We start from the raw sequence: 6,252 nt of genomic DNA on the forward strand, positions 1-6,252 counted from the left end.
GTAGCCGGGACTACAGGTGCCCGCCACCGTGCCCGGCTAATTTTTGTATTTTTAGTAGAGACGGGGTTTCACCGTGTTAGCCAGCGTGGTCTCGATCTCCTGACCTTGTGATCCGCCCGCCTCGGCCTCCCAAAGTGCTGGGATTACAGGCGTGAGCCACCGCGCCCGGCCGATGTGTGTGATTTTTAAACATGGTGGTCAGGAAGGAAGTGCAGGAGAGAGTCAGGTGACTTCCTGCAGAAACATTCCAGACAGAGGCGACAGCAAATACAAAGGTTCTGAAGAAGCAAAATCTGGGCTGTTCAGGAAACAGAAAGAACGGCTGCAGGGCTACAGTGGAGTGAGCAAGGGGAAAGAAGTGGGAGGTGATAATAGGCAGATCATGTAGGTCACCGGAAAGACTCTGGCTTTTAATCTGGCAGATTAAAACAGGAATCACGACAGGGTTTTGAGCAGAGCAGGGACATGATGGGAATTACACTTTAAAAGGATCTCTTTGATTGCTCTGTGGAGACTAGGCTGGGGTGGAGTGAAAACAGAACCAAAGAGACCAGTGAGGAGAATGCCGCAGTGATTCAGGTGAGAGAGGGAGATGGCCTGGACCAGGGCGTGACAGGGGAGATGATGAGAGCTAACTGGATTTGGGGGTCGACTGGATCTGCAGAAAGATTGGATAGGGTGTATAATAGAGAAGAGTCAAGAATGACTCGAAAGTTTTTGCCTCCAGGTTAGATTGGACATTAAGACTGAAGGAAAGCAAGTTTAGGGAGAAAAGTAGGAATTGACTTTTGAGCATATTGCCCATTTGAGATGCTATTTATGAGAGTTGGATTTATGAGTATGGAGTTCTGTGTGGAGTTATTACTCCCACCCAGCAAGAGATAGAAATATGGGAGTCATCGGCCGGGGGCGGTGGCTCGTGCCTGTAATCCCAGCACTTTGGGAGGCCTAGACGGGCGGATCATGAGGTCAGGAGATCGAGACCATCCTGGCTAACACGGTGAAACCCTATCTCTACTAAAAATACAAAAAAAATTAGCCAGGCGTGGTGGCGGGCGCCTGTAGTCCCAGCTACTCGGGAGGCTGAGGCAGGAGAATGGCATGAACGCGGTAGGTGGAGCTTGCAGTGAGCCGAGATCGCGCCATTGCACTCCGGCGTGGGTGACAGAGCGAGACTCCGTCTCCAAAAAAAAAAAAAAAAAAAGAAAAAGAAATACGGGAGTCATAAGTCTAGAGATGGTATTTAAAGCCACGAGGTAGGAGGAGTTTATGAGGGGAGCGAGCACAGGTAGAAAGGCTGTCTAAAGACTGTACCCTGGGCCGGGCGCAGTGGCTCACGCCTGTAATCCCAGCACTTTGGGAGGCCTAGACGGGCGGATCATGAGGTCAGGAGATCGAGACCATCCTGGCTAACACGGTGAAACCCTATCTCTACTAAAAATACAAAAAAAATTAGCCAGGCGTGGTGGCGGGCGCCTGTAGTCCCAGCTACTCGGGAGGCTGAGGCAGGAGAATGGCATGAACGCGGTAGGTGGAGCTTGCAGTGAGCCGAGATCGCGCCATTGCACTCCGGCGTGGGTGACAGAGCGAGACTCCGTCTCCAAAAAAAAAAAAAAAAAAAAGAAAAAGAAATACGGGAGTCATAAGTCTAGAGATGGTATTTAAAGCCACGAGGTAGGAGGAGTTTATGAGGGGAGCGAGCACAGGTAGAAAGGCTGTCTAAAGACTGTACCCTGGGCCGGGCGCAGTGGCTCACGCCTGTAATCCCAGCACTTTGGGAGGCCTAGACGGGCGGATCATGAGGTCAGGAGATCGAGACCATCCTGGCTAACACGGTGAAACCCTATCTCTACTAAAAATACAAAAAAAATTAGCCAGGCGTGGTGGCGGGCGCCTGTAGTCCCAGCTACTCGGGAGGCTGAGGCAGGAGAATGGCATGAACGCGGTAGGTGGAGCTTGCAGTGAGCCGAGATCGCGCCATTGCACTCCGGCGTGGGTGACAGAGCGAGACTCCGTCTCCAAAAAAAAAAAAAAAAAAAGAAAAAGAAATACGGGAGTCATAAGTCTAGAGATGGTATTTAAAGCCACGAGGTAGGAGGAGTTTATGAGGGGAGCGAGCACAGGTAGAAAGGCTGTCTAAAGACTGTACCCTGGGCCGGGCGCAGTGGCTCACGCCTGTAATCCCAGCACTTTGGGAGGCCTAGACGGGCGGATCATGAGGTCAGGAGATCGAGACCATCCTGGCTAACACGGTGAAACCCTATCTCTACTAAAAATACAAAAAAAATTAGCCAGGCGTGGTGGCGGGCGCCTGTAGTCCCAGCTACTCGGGAGGCTGAGGCAGGAGAATGGCATGAACGCGGTAGGTGGAGCTTGCAGTGAGCCGAGATCGCGCCATTGCACTCCGGCGTGGGTGACAGAGCGAGACTCCGTCTCCAAAAAAAAAAAAAAAAGAAAAAGAAATACGGGAGTCATAAGTCTAGAGATGGTATTTAAAGCCATGAGGCAGGAGAAGTTTATGAGGGGAGCGAGCACAGGTAGAAAGGCTGTCTAAAGACTGTACCTGGGCCGGGCGCAGTGGCTCACGCCTGTAATCCCAGCACTTTGGGAGGCCGAGCTGGGTGGTTCACGAGGTCAGGAGTTTGAGACCAGCCTGGCCAATATAGTGAAACCTTGTCTCTACTAAAAAATACAAAAAATTGTCAGGCACGGTGGCATGTGCCTATCGTCCCGGCTACTTGGGAGGCTGAGGCAGGAGAATCACTTGAACCCAGGAGGCGGAGGTTGCAGTGAGCCGAGACCGCACCACTGCACTCCAGCTTGGGTGACAGACGAGACTCCATCTCAAAAAAAAAAAAAAAAAAGACTGTACTCTGGGGCACTTCAAGGTCAAGAGGTTAGGAGGGTGAGGAAAAACCAGCAAAGGAGACTGAACCTGTGCAGCCAGAAGCAACAGGAGAATCAGAGGAATGTGCTGAGAAAAGTTTTGTATTTTGTTTTTTTGAGACAGGGTCTCGCTGTCACTCAGGCTGGAGTGCAGCGGTGCAATCATGGCTCACTGCAGCCTTGATTTCCCAGGCTCAAGTGATCCTACTGCCTCAGCCTCCTGAGTAGATGGGACTATAGGTGCATGCCATCACACCGGCTACTTTTTAGTTTTTGTAGAGATAGAGTCTCACCATGTTGCCCAGGTTGATCTTGAACTCCTGGGCTCTCATGATCCTCCCGCCTTGGCCTCCCAAAATGTTGGGATTACAGGTATGAGCCACTGCGCCTGACTGAGAAAAGTATTTTTTTTTTTTTTTTTTTTTGAGACGGAGTCTCGCTCTGTCGCCCAGGCTGGAGTGCAGTGGCGCGATCTCGGCTCACTGCAAGCTCCGCCTCCTGGGTTTACGCCATTCTCCTGCCTCAGCCTCCTGAGTAGCTGGGACTACAGGCGCCCGCCACCGCACTCGGCTAATTTTTTGTATTTTTAGTAGAGACGGGGTTTCACCGTGGTCTCGATCTCCTGACCTTGTGATCCGCCCGCCTCGGCCTCCCAAAGTGCTGGGATTACAGGCGTGAGCCACCGCGCCCGGCGAGAAAAGTATTTTTAAGAAGAGGCAGTGATCGGCCAGGTCAAATAAAATTAAGAACTGAACATTGACCATTGGATGTGGCAGTGCAGAGGTCATTTCATGGAGTGACTGGAGCGAGAAGGACTGGAGTAGGAAGGACTCAGCAGAGAACGGGAGAAGACAAATGGAGTCAACACATAGACACAACACTTTGAGAAGTTTTGCAGACAATGGAAAGAAACAAATAGGATAGTAACTAGGGGAGGAGTGAGGCTAAGTGACTTTACCACACGGGAGAAACGTCACTAAATTTATATATTGTTACCGTATAAACCTGGTTAGGGGAGGGGCTGATGGTGCAAGGGAGCAGGGGAGCTCTGGGGCCCTGCCTGAGAAGCTGCGGGTGGTGGATCCAGAGCTCCAGGGGAGGCCTGGCTTGGGCTCGGAGCCCGGACCGTCCATCCATGGTGAGAGGAGAGGACCCAGAATTGGGACACAAACATAGGGAGGTGGGTGGTTTTGCCCGTGCAGGGAGGCGGAGGTTCACTCTTAAACGCATCTCCTGGTTTCTCAGTGATTAGAAGTGAGGTCAGCAGCTGAGGCTAAGGATGGAGGAGGAAGTGTTGGAGGTTTGAGGAAAAAAGAGAAAGTCTGAATAGCTTTTCTGGAGAAAAAGCAAGAGAGAGGGAAAGAGGGAGAATGGCCAACAGCAACATAGTAGCATTTTTAGGAAGCAAAAAGGGCTGCAGTGATCATGATTTTGAAGTGAGATTGTTTTTTGTCCAGGCACACTGAGCCAAATGGGTGCAGGCTCCAGCTTGTAAACGTTTGCTCTTTTATTGACCTTTTGCACAGAACCAATATTTTGATTTAGGCCAGGTGTGGTGGCACCTGCCTGTAGTCCCAGCACGTTGGGAGGCTGAAGTGGGCGGATCACCTGAGGTCAGGAGTTTGAGACCAGCCTGACCAATATGGTGAAACCCCGTTTCTGATAAAAATACAAAAATTAGCTGGGCCTAGTGGCGCGCTACCAGCTACTCAGGAGGCTGAGGCAGGAGAATGGCTTGAACCCGGGAGGCGGAGGTTGCAGTGAGCTGAGATCCGGCCACTGCACTCCAGCCTGGGCGACAGAGCAAGACTCCATCTCAAAAAAAATTTTGCTTTATTGACCAGGTCAAACATTTTTTTTTTCCTCCCTTTGACTTCTGCCTTTATTAATTATTTCCTTGAAGTCTCCCAGCTTTGAGAGTTGAACATTTGGTTCCTTTATTATCAGGGTTTTTCTTTTTCTTTTCTTTTTTTTGAGACGGAGTGTTGCTCTGTCGCCCAGGCTGGAGTGCAGTGGTGCGATCTCAGCTCACTGCAACCTTTGCTGCCCGGATTCAAGCGATTCTCCTGCCTAAGCCTCCCAAGTAGCTGGGACAACAGGCACAGGCCACCACGCCCAGCTAATTTGTTTTTTTCTTTTTTTGAGATGGAGTCTCACTGTGTCACCCAGGCTGTTGCCCAGGCTGGAGTGCAGTGGTGTGATCTTGGCTCACCGCAACCTCTGCCTCCTCGGTTCAAATGACTCTCCTGCCTCAGCCTCCGAGTTGCTGGGATTACAGGCACCTACCACCACGCCCAGCTAATTTTTGTATTTGTAGAAGAGATGAGGTTTCACCATGTAGGCCAGGCTGGTCTCGAACCCCTGACCTCAGGTGATCCACCCTCCTTGGCCTTCGAAAGTCTGGGATTACAGGCGTGAGCCACCGTGCCTAGCCAATTTTTTGTATTTTTAGTAGAGACAGGATTTCACGTTATTAGCCAGGATGGTCTCAATCTTCTGACTTCGTGATCCACTTGCCTCGGACTCCCAAGGTGTCGGGATTACAGGCGTGAGCCACCACACCTGACCTCTTTCTTATTTTCAAGTAAATTCACATAAAGCAATACATTTTCCTTTGAGTCGCTTTTTGTCAACATCTCGAAGGCTTTGAGAGATACTTTTCATGTTGAAATTTCTTTTCTCCTCTCCTCTCCTCTCCTTCCCTCTCTCTCTCTTTCTTTCTTTCTTTTTCTTTCCTTCTTTCTATAAGTAGAGACAGGGTCTGTCTCTGTCACTCATGCTGGTCCCCAACTCCTGGGCCCAAGTGATCCTTCCACACCTCAGCCTCCTGAAGTGCTGAGATTACAGGCGTGAGCCATTGTGCCCAGCTTCATGTTGAAATTTCTATTTGGTGGGGGCGCGGTGGCTCACACCTGTATTCCAAGCACTTTGGGAGGCTGAGGCAGGTGGATCACCTGAGGTCAGGAGTTCGAGACCAGCCTGGCCAACATGGTGTAACACCATCTCTACTAAAAATATAAAAAAATAGCTGGGCATGGTGGTGGGCACCTGTAATCCTAGCTACTTGGGAGGCTGAGGCAGGAGAATTGCTTGACTCCAGGAGACGGAGGTTGCAGTGAGCCAACACAGTGCCACTGCACTCCAGCCTCGGCAACAGAGTTGTCTCAAAAAAAAAAAAAAAAAAAGAAAGAAAGAAATTTCTATCTAAAGAGTTTGTAATTTTTTTTTTTTTTTGAGACGGAGTCTCACTTTGTCACCCAGGCTGGAGTGCAGTGGCACGATTTAGGCTCACTGCAAATTCCGTCTCCCTGGGTTCAGTGATTCTCCTGCCTCAGCCTTCCAAGTGCCTGGGATTACAGGCACACG

Source organism: Macaca nemestrina, chromosome 17, assembly GCF_043159975.1.
Source record: "Macaca nemestrina isolate mMacNem1 chromosome 17, mMacNem.hap1, whole genome shotgun sequence".
Lineage (NCBI taxonomy): Eukaryota > Metazoa > Chordata > Mammalia > Primates > Cercopithecidae > Macaca > Macaca nemestrina.